General features: G+C 35.3%; 1 pseudogene across 1 annotated transcript; it reads left to right on the forward strand.

Moving 5' to 3' along the window:
• Positions 1 to 17,225: 17,225 nt before the first annotated feature.
• On the forward strand, positions 17,226 to 19,085 carry LOC100941132 (annotated as a pseudogene). Its single transcript, XR_001161255.2, has one exon. The product of XR_001161255.2 is annotated as an immunoglobulin-binding protein 1 pseudogene (transcript).
• The last annotated feature ends 562 nt before the right edge of the window (positions 19,086 to 19,647 follow it).

Genomic DNA, 19,647 nt, shown 5'->3' on the forward strand with positions numbered 1-19,647 from the left:
TATAATTATCATTAAAAGTTTTTGTATTTTTAGAAGCATTGCAAAATGAAGGCTGAAGATTTTATTGTAGTTATTGAATGGAATTAAAATATGATTACTGATTTTTTTTAAAGTAAGGCAATACCTAATATAAATTAAAAAATGGGGAAAAGATTTGGAGATGAAATATATGTGCTAATTTCCTCATCCTTATAATGTAAGGGCTTTTTAAAAAAAAAAAACTTTTTAAAGTTGATTAATAAAGAAAGAGAGAACTTATTTCTTTATTAAGAATATATTACTTAAACTTAAAGAGCAACCATTAGAAATTAAACATATAATTTGAATGATGACAAGAGGAAAAAATGTTAAGTGCACTAAATCTCTTATTCCATAGTGACGAGCCAGTAAATCCTTTTTAAATTTTATAAATCAAGAAAGAGATATTTGCACATATTTGTGAAAATAATAGAGGTACTATGTTTTAAGGGCATGTAGTTGCCCTTAATAGATTGTGATAAGATAGTCATAAAAATAAACATTTTATATACCTTGCCTGCAATAGATATCAAGACAGTAACAAAATATGAAGCATCAAACACATCATATAATCCTGAAGATTATTGCTCCCTTTATGCATGTAAGAATTATGTCATAAATACATGGGTAATAACTTTTGTTCAAATGAATTATATTCTTTATGTAATTGACATAGAGTAAGAGCTATTGGATAAAATTACTACTGTCCAAAATTTAAGCAAATTATAGGTCAGTAATAGCTGATGATTTAAAAAGTAAATGCATTATTAATTTTGATATTTATCTCAACATAATTATTACATTATTGCCATAATGATGGAGAAATGAGAAAAATGATGATTAGAATCATTCTATCTTACCTAAAGTCATATAGTTCTTAAATGGTAAAATCCAATTTTGAACTCAGTCTCCAGGTACCAAGAGCTTATAATTAAGATAATCATGCTAGGCATTTCCTGGTCATCATTATGTATTTCTACATGTTGGAGGAAGGAGTTTTTTGTGATAGTAAGAAGAAAATTTAAATGGTATTTCCATAGAAGATGCCAAAGCAAAGTGTATTTTGCAGTTAGGTTAATAGAAATATCTGATTGTTACTACTAAGCAAATGTATTGTGAGTCAATCATTGGCTTAACATTGTCTATTTAATGATAACATTGTAGCCACAATCTTAAGATCTTAAATTTTATTTGTCAAAGAGAACATTACATTTTTTTTAAAAGCATGATTGTTCTACACATGTGTTTATGACTTTGAAATTCATGCTAAACCAATAGTTCTCACAAAAACCACCACCCCTGAGTCGTTAGTATTTGTAATATGAGGCAAAAGGTAGGGAAGTTATCTTAACAAAGTAGAAAGGGGAAGAAATTAGATTCTTATATATGAATGAAAAATAACATCATAACCAGAGAGTTAAACTGAAGTGGCTGACATCTTTCTGCCCCATAATTTTAAAGAGTTATATAGAAGATATGTTAAATGTAAAAATACTTTGCTATCGTGAGATCTTAAATTATACTTAAACTAAAATTAAAAATAGAATAGATAAATCAGCAAGTAATTTCTACAAATTCATAATTTTAAGATCTTTTTTTCTGTTTAGTGACCAGAAAAAGGCAAACTCCTGCGATAGAATAATTTGGCCTCCCAATCCCCATGCCTATTATAAAGTTTCTTCTGAACATAAACTCTCACTTGGCTATTTGGTTGGCACCTAGGCACTGTGGAGGTGTTCTCTGAGGTATAAGCACCCAGGTAGTAGAGAAAATCATCTCAATGAGTAGAATGTTTGAATCTTACCTCTTACTGTCACCATTTAATGACATTATCAGAACCACAAGGTAAGAGTGTTACATATTTTATTTTTGATTTTCACTGCAACTCTGGCAGGTAATTATGATCTCTCTCTTTTTGTATCCAACAAAAATAAGTCTCAAAATAGTTAGTGACAGGCCCCAAGACATTTAAGTTATAACAGAGAGAACCAAGCATTAAACCTAAATCCATCTGATTTCAAAGTATATATGCTTTATAATACAGTTGCTTTTTTAAATGAAATGAATCACACATATTTAAAGTATGCTTTGCAAATCATACTCAATATATCTTACACGAATTTTAAAAATTCTCCTAAAGTTATGGTTCATTCTATAAGAATAATTTATGACTCAATAGATGCAACCCATTATCTCCTATCTGTGAACATCACTCCCTGCCCTTCTTGTGTTAAAGATATATGAATAAATGTTCTCTATTCTTAGTGTGAGAGTGTGTACACGGGGGAATATTAAGAAAAAGCATGTGTATACATATAAATGTATATATTTACATGCATACATACATGTATATTTATCTTAAAGGGACACAGCCAGCATAATGCAAGCACTGTGGTATACAAACATTTTACAGCTAACACATTTTACAGCTAACATTTTTCATCAACACCAAAAAAATGTGTTTTTTTGTAACAGCTGATGTTATATATTGTTAACAATGCCTGCCATGAAGATTTCATTGTTGAGTGAGATGTAAGCCCAGGAACCATTTGTGCACTTGAGAATTGAGACATACTTTAACATCAAGTTGGTAGTAAAGAAAGATGTTTGAGGATTTTACATAATAATGGTGTGGAAGAAAACAATGACACTGTGATTTCACAGAGCTCAGCAGTGGCCAATCAAATATTATGATGATTCTGGATGGTTTTATTGGATTGTGAAAACATAATTTCATCTGGTGGTATTTTAGATCATATATTTCCTCTAAGTACAACCTAACCTCCTTGTTTAAGTTTATTACCACATTCTTTTGCAGTTTTCATCAATGGAATTTAAACATTTTTTCCATTAGTTCATTACTAGAATATAGAAAGGCTACTAATTTTTTATGTTGATTATGCTGTGAGTTAATTTATTTGTTCTAACAGGGTTTTTGTTTGTTTTTTAGTGGAATCTTTAGGGAGTTTATATATCAGCTCATTCCCTTCTTTTTAAATTTAACTGTGTTTTTTTCTCATGTGGGAATGTAGTTGTTTATCTATTAGTTTCATATTAGTATTGAGTACCTTGGATACCTGCTTTTCCATTCTTGTGATATTTTACTAAGAAGAATGTTCTTCAGCTCCATCCAGGTTACTACAAAAGATATAAAATCTCTATTGTCTTTATGACTGAATAGTATTCCTTAGTATACATATTTCACAGTTTGTTAATCCACTCATGGGTTAATGGGCACTTAGGCTCTGTTTCCAGTTCTTGGGGATTATGAATTGAGCTGCACTGAACATTCTAGTGCAAATGTCCTTATGTGTAGGTAGGATTGTGGTATCGAATGGACAGTTTATTTTTAGATCTTTGAAGATTCTCCATACTTCTTTCCATAGAGGCTGTATTAATTTGCAATCCTTCCAATGGTGTAAAGTGTTCCTTTGTCTCCACAACTGTCCCAGCATTTGCAGCTTTGGGACTTTGTGATGTGGGCTATTCTCATTGGAGTTAGGTGATATCACAGGGTGGTTTTAAATTTGCATTTCTAAGATGAGTAGAGATGACAAATATTTTTTTCATGTGTTTGTTCACCATTCATCTGTCTTCTTCAGAGAAGATTCTGTTCATGTCTTTTGCCTACTTGTAAATGGAATTGTTTGCTCTTTTCTTGTTGACTAACTTGAGTTCTCTGTAGAATCTAGTTATCTGTCCTTTGCCAGATTCATACCATGCTAATATCTTCTTCCATTCTGAAAGTTATTAGTTAGCTTTAGTTTTTGCACCCTTAGCTATGCAAAGGTTTTTATCTTGATCATGTCCTATTTATCTATTTTCAATATTGTTGCAATTGCCAAGAAGATCTTCATAATGTCTTTCCGGGCTGACAGTCACAGGAGATTTTTCCCACAATTTCTTCTAAATTTTTATCATTTTTGTGACTTAGATTTAAATTTTTATTCCTGAGTTAGTTTTTAAAATAACGAGAGAAGCTAGGTCCAGTTTCAGTCTTCTATATGGGGTTAGTCAGTTCTCTCAGCACCATTTATTAAATAGGGATTCTTTCCCCAGTTTTTGCTTTAGTTTATCAAAGATCAGATGGTGCTATGTGGCTTGTTTTCTCTCTAGGTTCTCTATTTTATTCCATAGATCTATATCTCTAATTTTGTGCTAGTACCATGATATTTTAATCACTACAGACTCATAGCATAACCTGAAGTCTGGTAAAGTGGTGCCTCCAGATTTGTTGTTTTTTAGAATTGCATTGGCTATTCAGGGACTTTTCTGGTTCCATGTGAAATGACATACATTGTTTTCATGCTCTTCATAAAATAAAGTCATATTTAAAGATGAATATTGTGAAAAATAATTGTGTTGTTGTCAATCTCTATTCATAATTTTTGGTAAATAGTATTCTGATTTGACCGTCATAAAGATAAAAAGTCTATTGTCTTTTATCAGCAATGAGACTGTTCTAGGACTGATGATCTCTCTTATTTTTAATGATGAAAACTGATTGTTAAGATATAGTCTTTCTGATTTCTTGGCTAGAGTTATTTTGATTCAGGAGGAGAGCAACACAAGTGTACACAAATCTACTCCTACATTGTAGATTCAGTTGTGCACAAAGACCGAAGTCTTTTCAGTCAGGGTAAACCTTTCATATATAAAAGAAAATAAAAATCTCAGGAAAAGGGCCTGTACTTCTTTATGCAAAAAGAGAAGGTAAAGGTCTCAGGCACTTGTGAAGAACTGGCTCCATATATGATTCATTACAAAAAATCTTTGTTGGCCTTCTACAAACAAATTTGTAATTTTAGGTCTATGAGCTATGATATCTAGCTCCTGAAACCAAAGTCTAGTTTAATTCCACAATAATAATAAATTGCTAATTTATTTTTACAGGTGCAAAACAGACACAAGACAGGATCAGATATTATTCCACCTACCAGGGACATCTACATAATTGATGATTCTTTCAGTCTCATTTTCTCCTCTAGCATGTGTCTTATCTTATGCAAAATGGAGATATTCCTGGGTCTACCAAAAATATCACTATTTTGTCTCACTCACCTCCTCCACCTTTTTCTTTATATATTCCTTTACATGTTTGAAACCTCCAAATTCCCTTGGAAAAACAGTGACAACTTTGTCTGTGGTTTGTGTTTTTCCTGGGCTGGTGCTCAACCTTGGCTTAATAAACCTCTATTGATTGAGATTTTTGCTTCAGTCACTTATTTTGGGTTGGCAAATATATTACTGGAAATGTTGGGGAACAGATGACTCATTTCTTCCTCTCTGAATATCAACCAAGAAACCTGGATTTGCAGAGATTTCTAACCATTATCTTCGTCTCCCAAGGGTAACCATTACTGTAATAAGACGAAATCAAGGAAACAATGAGTCAAGAGATGGAAACAAAGCAGGTTTGGGTAATATCACTGAACTAATGGAAAGCATCTTGTCTGAAGCCTTACTTCAGGACCTAAATAACATGAACATCTGTGAGGAATTGCCCCTTTGAAATAAAACAATCTGTTATTTGCATCTAATGCAAACTGATCAAAGAACCAAAGTTACTCTTCTAATTTTGGAAAATATTCATTCCTTATGGCTAAATGTAAATGTGTTGCTCACTTGAAAAAAATCAGGTCATATTGTTACCAGAGTCTTTCTGCTGCATCCTTGGTCTCAGAAATTCAAAAAGGAATTCATAGATCACCATGAATAAGAAAAGGTTAGATTGTATTGATAGATTAAGAGGAGAAGGAAGACAGAGCCTGCAGCACAGTAGAGGGGGTCCTGAGTGGGTAGCCCATCTGTGCTCTCTGTCTAGGGGCTTATATGCAGCTTTTAATACCCTGCAGGCAGGAGAGGTTTGGAGACATGGAATGTATGTCCAAAATATGTCACAGCTGTTAGCACCAGAGGCCTGTGGGCAGAAGTTAACTTTAAAATGGCTATAATGCAGGAATCCAATCTTGTCTAGGGCATTGTGCCCCTTCCTGGGAGTGGCAGCCTAGATGGAATAGTGATCAAACCAATTTATGAGACTTTGGGCCCAGAAAATGGGGTCTCTATTTAGCCCTAGGCAAATGAGACCTGCGTCAATGTGAACTGAAGTTAATAGGATTCTTACCAGTACATATAACCTTAGTAAGATTGGTGGAGACACCCAATATTCATTGAATTGGAAAGCCACATATAATGCCCCAAAGTTTAGGTCATCTTCTTTATTAACTTTCAAATGAAAAGTAGACTTGAATTTCTACTTAGAATATATTATTTGACTTGAATTTTGATATAATACATCTCAATCCTTCATGGTCTCTAGTTCTCCTTTTACTCTGGAAGAAATCATAGCAACAAATTAGAATAAATACATAAATAAATATAAAATTTGTTTACCAACCATGTATAATTTATAGACATCCACAGAAATATGATCCATAAATAAATAAATAAATAAAATGGGGAGGAGTGCTTTCAAAGAAGCAATACGACAAAGAATAGATCAATGTCACAAGATATGTGAAATTCTTGCTGGATAACAAATTTATGCTTCTCGGGGAACAATATCCAGCAAAACCATTTAAGAAATGAACCACAGATTAAACAAACAACCCACTAAATTGGAGATGCTGCAAAGTATTCCCCATTCATCTGTAGCAGTGGTTCTCAACCTGTGGGTTGCGACTCCTATGGAACAATGAAAATACATCGTGGCATTAGGAAGGTTGAGAACCACTGAATTCTGTAGCAGTCTCACTGATCTGGACTTAGAACTAGCTGCAAGGTAAATCATCTACAACCTAGTGTTCTGAGTAGTGAATCAATAAACATAAGTTTAATGGGTCCAGCTTACTCTGTGCATCTAAGCCCATTCTAGTTACAGGTTTGTTGGAATAGGAGACTAGGAGACAGAGCTGAGACCAGATGGAGGCCTAAGCTTGAGAACTGGGTGCGGGTGTTACAGAAAACAAGTGGAAAAAAAAGGCCAATAACAGCAAGTAAGAACTGGCTTCAACTGGCTTGTCAGCTTTAGCTGTCTCTGTTACCTTATATGAACTTTAGCTAGTTATAGTATTATTAGTTTTAATATGATCTACATTGTGGTTTTTAAATTTTTCCACCCTTAAAATCACCATGACAGTTTTGAGATAGCTACATAAAGTATGAAAATGAGAGGGAGCCCAATTCTAGGAATTACTACTCAAATCTTAATAAAAATCAGCCCCCAGCCTTGAATATTCCTCCCCTTAACTGGTAAAACAACAAAAGATCTAAAACCGTTTCTACCCAGTGAACTGCTCTCTTTTAAGCCAGCTCACTCTCTTTCCTCGTGATTTACTTTTGCTTTCAAAAAAAGCTTCACTTAACAGGATGAATTCTGCAATTCTTTCCCAGCCAACACCAAGAACTTAGAAAAACCTCCATGAAGAGGCTGGTAACAGGTTCAAATAAACCTCAGTATCTGTTGAATATAAACAAGTTAAGCCACGTTGCTACAACTAAAATGGTATAGACTTTATTCTGAGAATTCTTTGTCATCTCATTAAAATCTAGTTATGCCTGGTAATGAGATTGTGGGATCAAATGGGAAGTCTAATAGGAGAAGAAAAAAAATCATTTTATCATAAAGACATTTGTACTAGACTGTTTATCACAGCTCAGTTTACAATCACTGAATGTGGAACCTAAATGCCCACCAACCCAACAATAGGTTAACAAGATGTGGCATATATATATATATATATATATGAATACTATTCAGCTATTAAAAAAGATGGAGACTTTACATCTTTTGTATTAACCTGGATAGAACTGGAACACATTCTTCTTAGTAAAGTATCACAAGAATGAAAAAGTAAGAATCTAACATACTCAATTCTAATATGTAGCCAATAGATGATTTAATAGACACCTGCATAAGAGAAAAACTCAAATCAATTCAAGGTGGGGGGCAGGGGAACGAAGGAGCAGGGAGAGGGGAGGAGGGAGGAGGATGGGTGTGCTCCCACTTAATGGGCACAGTGTCAGGCTGCATGGCACATCTCTTGGGGATGCAACACAATTATCAGAGGGTCTTTACCTAACAAATGCAAACATTGTAACCTAGTTCTTTGTACCCTCAATTAACCTGAAATAATAGAAGAAACTGAGTTATGAACAAGGCAGTTATCAATAACATTTAGGGAATAGACTCTTTATGTGTACTCTGCATTTATATTTTTATGCAAAAAGTAACATATACATGTTAATATGGAAAAATTAAGCCTTAAAATATGAATACATCCCCTTGATAAATTATTGTCTGCATTCAAATGGCTAAAAGTTTACTGCAAATTATTACAAAATTGTAACTGATGTGTTTGGTTTGCAGATAAAGAAAGAGGAAAAGTAAATATAAAAGAAAGAAGTAAACAAATCATCATAAGAATTGACTCAATCAATGAGCAATGTTTTCTGAAGATGGAAAGACCAAGAAGTTATAATTTTTCCTTTGTGGATCTTCAATGAACACAGGGATGGCTGAATTTCTTCTTTTTACTGAAAAAGGTTTGAAGATGACACAAAAAGAGAGAAAATAAAGGCATGTAACCACAGGCGTGAACTATAGTAAGTAGAAGAAGAAAGTCCTTTCTTAGTTCTATCTATAGCTGGGATTGTGTAAATGGAAAGTGCGGCATATGTGACCTTTCAAAACTTTCTTACATTTTTAACACATTGAGTGTGTATACTCATGTTGATTACTATATCTCATCATCGCTTTGAAAATGTGATTTAAAAATTGTCAAATTCCTGACCGTACTCTATATTATGAATAGATGAAAGTCCTCATATCATTTTATATGGAAAGGAATATTTGGGGAAAGAAACATTAGAGCAAGAGTAAAATTAATCATATTATACTTTTACTCAGTTTTTACCACAGTCCATATAATAGCAAAAGAAATGGTGGTAGGAAAGCATTCACTGATACAGCAAACACGTGTTTAATTTTTTTTTTCTATGTAGGAGGCACTAGATGTTGAGACAATAATTAATATGTGTTCTTTGATTTTGAAAGGATTATATTCTAGTAGAATGAAACACACAGGTAAAGTGAATGGGAACCAAGAATACTGTGCTGACAATGAAATGTTCCTTAGAAGATGACCCCAGTTGAGTCTTAAAAGTCACGTAGGTATTTGATAAGTAACTAGAGGTGGAGGACAGTCAATTGTGTGGATAGACCATTCCAAGAAATAAGAATATGTGAAGAGACCACATCTAAACACATAATATGTGCTCACATGACATTGAAGTGCTTCTACCATGGCTGGGAAATAATATCACAGCAGCGCACCTGAGTCTTTAATGACAACACTACATCAGGTCAGGAATCATGAATTTTAGTTTCTGCCACTGAGTATTAGTTTAAGGGAGGCACTCATTGATGTGCAGTGGAAGAAACAATTGAGAAAACCTGTTATGTGAAAACTGATGAGAGTTAAGGACAAACCTCTGGAAGCAACAACTATCAGAAACAGTTATGATCAAGAGGCCACAGCGGGAAGCTTCAAGATAAAATGTCAAATGCTGAAGGGAAGTCACATAAAACAGGTGAAAAGAAGCCTTTGGTGATAAACAAATCACTCTAGTGGTCCCTGAGTATCATAATCTGAAGAGCAAATGGAAGATAAAGGAATAGAAGAAAAAGCATCCAATGTACTCAGTCCTACTATGAAACTAATTTATAGCTTTCATATGAATGTACTCAGTTATACCCAATTATACCCAAAGAATACAGGGAAAAGGGAAAGGGATGGGAGGGGAGGGGGGAGGATAGGTGGAGGGAGGATAATTGGTGGGACCACACCTACAGTGCATCTTACAAGGGTACGTGTGAAACTTACTAAATGTAAAATATAAACGTCTTAACATAATAACTGAGAAAATGTGACGAAGGCTATGTTAACCAGTTTGACGAAAATATTTCAAATTGTATATAAAACCAGAGATTGTACCTCATGACTGCATTAATGTACACAGTAATGATTTAATTAAAAAAAACTAAATTAAAAAAAAAGAAATAGAGCATTCTGAAGATATTTCTATCCTAAAAGTTGTATTTTACAGAAAAGAGAAATATAAATTGGTTCATAGAGCCAATGTAGGGTTATTGTTGTTAGTTTGTTTCTTTTTTTCTGCTTTTCTTGTTCTTCCCCTCTTCTTTGTTATATGGAAAAGAATGGAGTACAGACAGGGGATTATGAGGATAAAAAGAGCACATAATGTAAAGATACAGTAAAATCACTGTTAAGACCACACAAGGGATTATAATAAACTGGTCAGTCTATGCAGGTGAGCAATGTAAGGAACGAGGCCTCCTGCACTGATATATACATGAGGTGCATGTTGGTCCATGAAAGTTAGGTCAACTTACGGAGGTGGCCATCTATGGAGGTTCTACTGTATTTGAAATAAGAAGACATGAAGTAGAATTTGCACTTTTCTAGTTAGCTGTCCACCTTGTATAAATCAATAAATACCTGAGTTTCGGTATTTGCCTAAGAAAATAGGACAGTAATATCTGTCCTACCTTATGTGTATGTTTAGTTGACTATATATAACAATGTCTTGAAAGGAGGTTATAAATCAATTTCATGGTTAGGTTTTAATCAAATTAGACCTCTGTAAAATAAAAAGACTTGTTCACGATCGCATAAAAAGAAAATGCACTTAGATAAAAATTACTAAACTGGAGAGTGAATATTAACTTGCTTAGCTGTATTGTGTGATTCCACTAAATTGTAATTTCTGATCCACCACTTATGTGAAATAGGTTTATATTTCATAGGGTGAGCTGTATGTCAGTGCTAGCAAATTCAAATTTATCTTTCACTTACTAAGTGTGATAAAAGAATGTTCCATGAAGTTAATTCTCTGTTTTGGCAAAGGCTAAAACTGCAAATAAGCACAATGCAAATTTAATGTGTTCTGTTTATAGTCTCACTGTCACTTCAAGGTCCTTTTGGAATACCATATGGGCTGGTTTATTGCTTGGATAGAGTTTACAAATATAAACAAATAATTTTTGAGGTTTCTACAGAGTCAGATTAAGTTGGATGCAATGTCAAACGAATAGCTCCCATACCATTATTTCACAAAGGAAGTATGGATTTATATATTTGAGAAAACAAATTTCCAAATTATGCTTTAGTGGATATACAAAAAAAAAAATAAAAATGCTTGCTTGCATCCAATATATTTTCAGATCTGCCATTTATTTCTAAGGTCATGCTTTGTATTATAATAGATAAAATTTTGAATGTATTCATTCACCAGTGAGTTATTGTGTTTTCTAATATGCTAAGTGATATTTATGTATCAAACGCTCACTAACAGCTGTAGCCATGCTGCATTTTTATTCTTTCCTAAAATAATGTCCTGAGATGGAGAACAATGTGATTAGTGGCAGAACTAGCTTTCAGATTTTTTATAGCAAGGTATTTAAGAAAAGTCAGCTAAATGCCTTGAAATAAAATTTAATTTGTGCTCAGGAAAAAAACAAGGACGGCCATTAGTTGATGTGGACTAATGTTTAAAAATGTTGCTGATCTCAATGTGTGTCTTTAGGAAGCCAAGGGAGAAACACGAAAAAGAAAATCATATAACAACATAAATTTTTGACTAAATTGAGGAACTAATTAAAGAAAATATCTAATGTTGGATAGATATCCTGTTAAAACATAGATATCTGAACTGTGGGTAATTTAATAAATGGATTTGCCTTCATTCTTTATGCATCTAAAGTTACTGCTGTGGTTGGATATCTTTGACTCCTCCAAAATTCATGTTAAAATGTGATCTCCAGTGTTAGAGGTGAGACCTGGTGGGAGGTAGATGTGTGATGGGGGCAGATCCCCTATAAATGGCTTGCTGCCATCCTTATGGGAGGACTCACTTTTAGTTCCTATAAGAACTGGTTGTTGAAAAGAGCCTGGCACCTCCTCCTTTTCCTTACCTCTGCTTTTGCCATAGGATCTATCCATGCTGGATTCATGTTATATCCCTTCACAGGTGGAAGCAGTCCAAGTCCCTCACCAGAAGCAAGTGCTGGTAGGATGCTTCCTGTACAGCCTGTGGAACCAGGAGCCCAATACACCTCTTTTATTTATAAATTAGCCAACCTCAGGTATTCTTTATAGCAACACAGACAAATATAGTTGCTAACAGGTAAAAGATAACCGTCTTTCTGATTGGCTTTTATCAATTTACACATTTTTATATTTTAAGACTTCTTTTACTAAGAAATATTTTCTTATTTACATCAAGGAATTCCCAACATGATTGATCACCAGTCATTATATCATCATCAATATTAATGTTATTATTAAAGCAGTCCTCAGTTCTAGAAACATTTTCAATTTACTGTGTTCATTTAGGTATACTGCCTCATTAACTTAGCAAAAGTTGATAGAGCTGATGATGAAATCTTATTTTCTTTTAAAGATTGGAATGCTGGAGGTAAAACAGATGATGTCATGTAGCTTGTATGTCTGAGTCCAAAGCAACGCCTATGTTTTTGAAATTTAGATGGTGTGTTATCCTGTCGATCATGATTTCTAGCTTACCCTTGTTAAATAATAGTTTATAGCTAACAAAATATTGTATTATGCAGTCTCATTCTGTTTTCTGTATTGTATCTAAAAATTAAGCATGAATAAATTCCTTTTTCAATTGAGTATTCTATAATTGAGAGAGATTAAATGTCTTGGTCTATCCAAAACAATTTGAATGTGAAAATGCCATATTGAATCAAAGTATATCTAATATTTTTACTCTGCGATCATTTCAGGTTTTCCATTGTTCCATTATTAATCATTTCCATTAGTTGGCCTTTGATGGAGCAATTTCTCAGTTTACAAAACTTTTGAAAAGTAGATCCATACAACCTAATTCATTCTTCCTCCAAGTTAAAAGAAAAAAAAAAGTACCAAAGAATTTCCATAAGGAGATTTCAAGAAATTCAAGAAAACATTTCTTGATTAATAGGAGATGAAATCATGAAAGTGATAGTGCTGCTGCTATTAAGGCTTGATCCCTTCTTATCTCTTCTTGATCTTCAACTAAGATCTTGGCTAATGCATTACAAAATATGTAAGTTACGTATAAAAATATGTACAAAATATGAAGTTCCACTATGCAAATGTAAAAATCCCCAGTCAACTAAGCATACTTGATGGATTATTTTCATCTAATGATTAAGCCCCAATAAATCAAATATACAGTGAAATTCATCCATATATGATAAATGTAATAGTCTACTATTAAAATCCAAACTCCAAGTTACATCTGTTTTCTTTTATCAAGTTTGAACACTGTAAGGGAACAGAAACTAAGATGAAACTGCATTTGCACTTACTCTGGACATACCAAGTCCACCATTATAAGACTTTAGTTGTATAAAACAAGCAAACTGGCATCTATTTTGGGACTCTATTAAGCAGCTACTTTGTAAGAAAGGTGAACCCATAGTTGTGGTAAGCATTAGCATCATCCAGTACACAATTGTTCTTTCACTGAGAAATCAGGGAATAGGCTATTTGTTCATTGCTTTGCACTTTAGCTCTTGTGCATAGCAAGATTGATGTCTTGGCTTCTCTGGTAGGCTGATAATCATCATTAAATATATCAATTATCAAACCCTGGAGAGTGAAAATTTAACCTTATTTAGAAAAAGCAATCTTTGCAGGTGTGATTAAATCAATAATTTTACAAAGAGATTACTCTGTGTTATATGAGCAGACTCTGAATGCAACCACAGTGCCCTTATAAGAGAGAGACAAAGGAGACCAGAGATTCACAGCACAGGAAAAGGCAGTGTGACCCCAGAGGAAGAGACTGGAGCTACAGCCTAAGGAATGACCGCAGTCACCAAGAGCTAGAAGAAGCAAGAAACAAATTCTCCCTTAGACCTCTGGAGGGGATCTATCCTTGATGATACTTTGAATGATTTGAGCCCAGTGATACTTTGAAATAAGTATCTGACCCCTAGAACTGTGAGAAAAATATTTTATCTGTTGTTTCAAGCCACCAAGTTTGTGGTAATTTATAAAACAATGAAATGAAAAAGAATCTTATTTTTAAGCTGTTCCTTAAAGATTAATATGAGTCAATAATAAATGTGTATGAAGATTAAGAGAGATTTTCTCCTTCTACACATATCTTTCTTTTTTCTTTTTATTGTCTTAGGTTCATTGAGGATACAAAGAATTAGGTGACTCTATTTGCATTTGTTTGGTAAAGTCCCTTTCAGAGTTGTGTCCTATCCCCAAAAGATGTGCTATACACCATAATATCAATATAATTCAACTGAAAGATACATATATTTTGCATTACACCTATCCTTCAGTTCATTTAGGTTGATACTGATCTTCCGGGTTATGGTTCTGATTCCATATTAAGAGGAATTAATTGAATGAACATTTCCTGGTCATTTGGAATTCCCTACAAATTGTTCATGGAATATTGTTATAATTACATGATAGCTTATTAAAATATTTTTCAAATTTTATCAAAATAAATTATTGGTGATTTTTCTAGATAAATTGCTAAATCTCACAGATTTATAAGTAATCATTTGCCTTATAAATATGCTTTGTCATTTAAAATAGTTGCAGGTATTGAAGTTCATATATTCTTCTGACATACTACAAGGAATGTAAAAAGTCAGACCTTATGGTTTTAGTTCTATTAGTTAATGGTGTGATCTCACCTAAGTCCTTAATGTTCCCAGCTTCTCACAAAAGTAATAATATTGTATAGGATATTTTTCTTCACGGACTGTAAGAAAGGTAGAAATTAAGGGATACATATGTGGATTATAATATTCACTTAGGGCAGTGATTTTCAACCAGTGTGCTGTGAAAAGATCTTAAGCATGTAGCAAAAATTTTTAAAGATCATTAATCAACTTATTTTCAAAAGAAGTTCAAAGTACAGAAAGTACTTTCCTTTTCTAGACTTTTAAAAAATCAATATGATTTAAATGTGCTACAGAATTTTAACTATAGGTTCAGGTGTGCCATTAGATAAAAAAGGTTGAAACATCCAAACTTAGGAACAGGAACTGAGGAGCCCAGGCAAATCTGAAGTGTCATTCTGATTCTTCTTAGATGGTTTAAAGATATTCGGATACTAGCTGAAAGATAGTAGCTTTCCAGCTAGATAGTTTAGCATGAAAGGTGAGTAATTATTAGGATTTTCATTGTCCTATACCGTCTGTGGTAGAATATGCTCTAGGGTGACAGGAAAGAATAAGCTGTAAGTTACCACAGTGCTAAAGTTGAGGAATGGATTGTTCACATCATTCATACCTAGACAGGTACTAGGATTTGAAGCCAGATTACTACATTAGAATGATTAAAATGGGTCCAGTTTCAGTCTTCCACATGTGGCTAACCCTTCCTCCCAGCACCATTTATTAAGTAGGGATTTGATTCCCCAGTGTATGCTTTTGTTTGATTTATTGAAGATCAGATGGCAGTAAGTGGTTGGGCTTATCTCTAGGTTCTCTATTCTATTCCACAGATCTATGTCTCTATTTTTGTGCCAGTAACCAGTATGGAATACTATTCAGCCGTAAAAGATGGAAACTTTATGTCTTTTGTATTAATCTGGATAAATGAATGAACATTGTTCATCATAAAGTATCAAAAGAATGAAAAAGCAAGTATTCAATGTATGGAATACTAACATGAAACCAATAAATAACTACACCCCTACATGAGAGAAAAACACAATTAAATTCAAGGGGCGGGCAGGGAGAGGAGGAGGGAAAGGAATTAGTCTCTCAGCTACAGGGCATAATGTAAGGGTATTCAGCACACCCCCTGGCTAAAGGTCCGAAATCAACTTGAACTTTACATAACAAACCCAGACAATGTAACCTAATCATTTGTACCCTCTTATTAATCTGAAATAAAAAGATAATATAAAATAAAATAGATTATGTGCAGTGATGTCTCACTGATGTTTTTCAGGAGCCTTCTCTTCAACAGTGTTCACAATTTTATCAGATATGACAATCCAAAAGTATAACAAATATTTTTATTAAGTTAAAATGACATTAACAATTGATCCATCTATATACACGATTTAAAAAAAAATAGAACAGTTCTGCTTCCATTTAGTACGTCAAATCCTTTAGGAGAACTTATTCCTTAATTAAAAAAAAATCTGTCCGATCACAACTTTTCTTCAGCCCATTAAAGACAAAATTGCAAGGTGACTATGTAAAATAAATTCCAAGTGGCAACAAACCTCTCCTAGGAGAAATAGGACACACAGGCTTTTTCTCTTTTATCAGAGCACAGCAGGATAGAGCAGCTGGTATAAAAACGGAGAAGAAAACAGCTGAAAATGTAATGATTTTAAAGACCATGTGTGGGACTATTATAAGTTTAGAGTATCTGGGAGATTCAGACATAAAGTCCATTAAGATTGGGGGCAGGGCAAGATACCGAAAACAGCCTCCTTTGGGGGCACACAGGCATGCAAACTTGCCTTTTTGTGAACCCTTCTTTTATGTAACGAAGGGTCGCTGGGGGGAGGAAGGATGTTTTTCCATCCCCGGGGCCGAAGCAAATAGCCACGGACTCCAAGACAGGGGTAGAAACAGAAACCCTCTTTCCCATGTTCATACTGAGGGACAAGCAATGCCCCCCTCCCGCTGCAGCAGAAACAGAAGCCCTGCTGGCGACTGCTCCCAGGTCAAAGTGTGACATTCCGCCTATATCCGCCCCGGAGGGACAAACAAGAAGCCTTTGGAGTCCAGGATTCCGCACCGACACAAAAGCAGAGGTGTGCAACCTTCAGGGGGAGGGCAAAACGGATTTGCTATCAAGAAATCCACATTAAAAAGCCAGAGTTTATTAGGCTGGGGGGAGAGGCAGAAACGCTAACAACACCCAACCCCAAAGAGAAATCTCCTCCCCTGACGCTGAGCCCGAGGCCGGGGAGCAGAGCCGGCGCCCCACAGCCGGGCCCGGCGCGAACGTCGGGAGACTTCTATTGTGAAACAGCCGGCCCGGCCTCCCGAAATGGGGCGGGGAGACGCGAGCTCCGGGTTCGCTGGCTCGCTCGCTCGCTGGCTCGGCGCCCGGCTCGCAGCGCAGGAGGAAGCGGCGGCCGCAGGCTGGAGGGCTTTGCGCCGTGCCGAGTCGTCTTCCGGGTTCCCGCCTCCCGCAAGATGGCAGCTGGCGAAGACGGGTTACCGCTGCCGCGGCTCCCCGACCTCTTCGAAAGCGGAGGGCAGCTTCTGGAAGAAGTGGAAGCAGCCACCGAACCCACCGGCTCCCGGATAGTCCAGGACAAGGTGTCCAAGGGACTGGACCTTCTCCAGAAGGCTGCCGAAATGTTATCGCAGCTCGACTTGTTCAGCCGAAATGAGGACTTGGACGAGATTGCTTCCACAGACCTGAGGTACCTGATGGTGCCAGCGTTTCTAGGAGCTCTCACCATGAGGCAAGTCGACCCCAGCAAACGTCTAGATCATTTGCAGCTGGCTCGGGAACACTTTATAAACTTCTTAACTCAGTGTCATTACTATCATGTGGCAGAGTTTGAGCTGCCCCAAACCAGCAGCAACTCAGCTGAGAATAACACTGCTAGTTCCTCGGTGGCCTGTCCTAGCCTCGTCGTTATGGCATCTCAAAGACAGGCTAAAATAGAGAGATACAGGCAAAAGAAGGAGGTGGAGCATAAGTTGTCTACCCTGAAATCTGCTGTGGAAATTGGTCGAGCTGATGATGAGTGTGTTCGAGAATATTACATCCTTCACCTTCGGAGGTGGATTGCTATCAGCATAGAAGAGATTGAGAGCATTGACCAGGAAATAAAGATCCTGAGAGAAAAAGAGTCATCAAAAGAGGCATCAACTTCACACTCATCTCTCCAGGAGAGGCCTCCAGTGAGACCCTTCATTCTCACTCGAAACAGGGCTCAAGCCAAAGTATTCGGAGCTGGTTATCCAAGTCTGGCATCCATGACAGTGAGTGACTGGTATGATCAGCATCAGAAATGTGGAGCATTGCCAGATCGCGGAGCAGCCATGACAACGTCAGAGTTCGGAAGAGCAGCCCAGCAACAGGAAGAACAAGAACAAAAGGAAGAAGACGATGATGACCAAACACTCCACAGAGCTCGGGAATGGGACGACTGGAAGGACACTCATCCGAAGGGCTATGGCAACCGACAGAACATGGGATAATCTTCCCACAACACCACAGGACTCCCAGGCCCACATCTTTCTCACCACGGAAAACTGTGTAGCAGTCTTCCGCTTCCTGGGCTCCTGCTTTAGCTGTGTACAATGAAACCACAGAGGCTGAATCTTGCTTTGTATTTAATAAAGCGTCAAATAATTAAGTGTGTATTTGTACCCTAGATGATGAGCCAGCAATCTCGTTTTGGTATTATTATCCTCATCATGGTGTATTCCAATTTCTTAAGTGTAAAGAGCACTTAGAAATGGCTCTGTATAATCAATGGCTGTATGAATTCTCTTTAAAAAATAATAAAAGTCCCTCCTATTAAGTGAACCGGTGCATAAATAAATAAATAAATTGTGTAGAGTAGCACAAGTAATTAAAACAATACTATTAATATAACCCAACCTGCTGAGCTCCTAACTAAATTGACACAACTCCTGTATTGACAATCTGACCAAATACTGATGCTTATTTCTATGTGTAAATATTGTTTGCCTGCATCTCTGTTGTTCTTTTATACATGTCTGTCAGTCAAAAAGTACAAAACATGAATCCTGCAAGAAAATAATTACCTGTTATCAAGAGATAAACCAGTCCATGGAACCAGACCCAGGGATGAATTAGGCATTAGAACTATCTGACAGGAACTTTAAACATAACTCTGATTAATATGCTAAATATTGTGCTGGAAAATGGGGATAACTTCATGAATATATCAGGAATTTCAATAGTTGTAGGGTCAAGAAATGCTGTCAGTTATGTCTTGCTGTTTTCAAGATATACTCTTGATTTTTCATAAGTTTGATTATGATGTTTCTAGAGGTGTTTATTTTCAAATTTATTGAATCTGTAAATTTATGTTCTTCACCAAATTTGAGAAGTTTATTTCTCCAAATTATTTTTGCCTCAATTTTCTTTTTTTCTCAGACTCTAATATGTGTTACAACCTTTTGATAATGTACTATTGGGTGCCTGATGATCTGTTCATTTATCTAAATACATTAAATGTTCAATACTGAAATATTTTTCTTTCCATTCTTCATAATAATATCTATTGTTCTATCTATGAAATTATAGAAATTTTACTTGGTCTTTTTATTAGGTTTTTTTTTAGTTTCTATTCTCTGCTGAGAATTTCTGTATTTCCATTCACTTCTTAAGTTTTTGACTTGACCTCATAAAGCATAATTATAATAGTAATAGCTTTAAAGTTGTTCACGGTTAACACTGATTTTTATTTTCTTTGAAAATCAGTTATACTGCCTCCTGGTTCTAAATACATAATGTAATTTTGGATTATATCCTGGACAATTATGTACATGCTTGATCTTGTTTTAAACCTAGTAAAAATGTTAATTTGTTATTGTTGTTATTTTATTAG

The sequence above is a fragment of the Otolemur garnettii genome, unplaced genomic scaffold (genome assembly GCF_000181295.1).
Source record: "Otolemur garnettii isolate 467f Iridium unplaced genomic scaffold, OtoGar3 scaffold00031, whole genome shotgun sequence".
Taxonomy (NCBI): domain Eukaryota; kingdom Metazoa; phylum Chordata; class Mammalia; order Primates; family Galagidae; genus Otolemur; species Otolemur garnettii.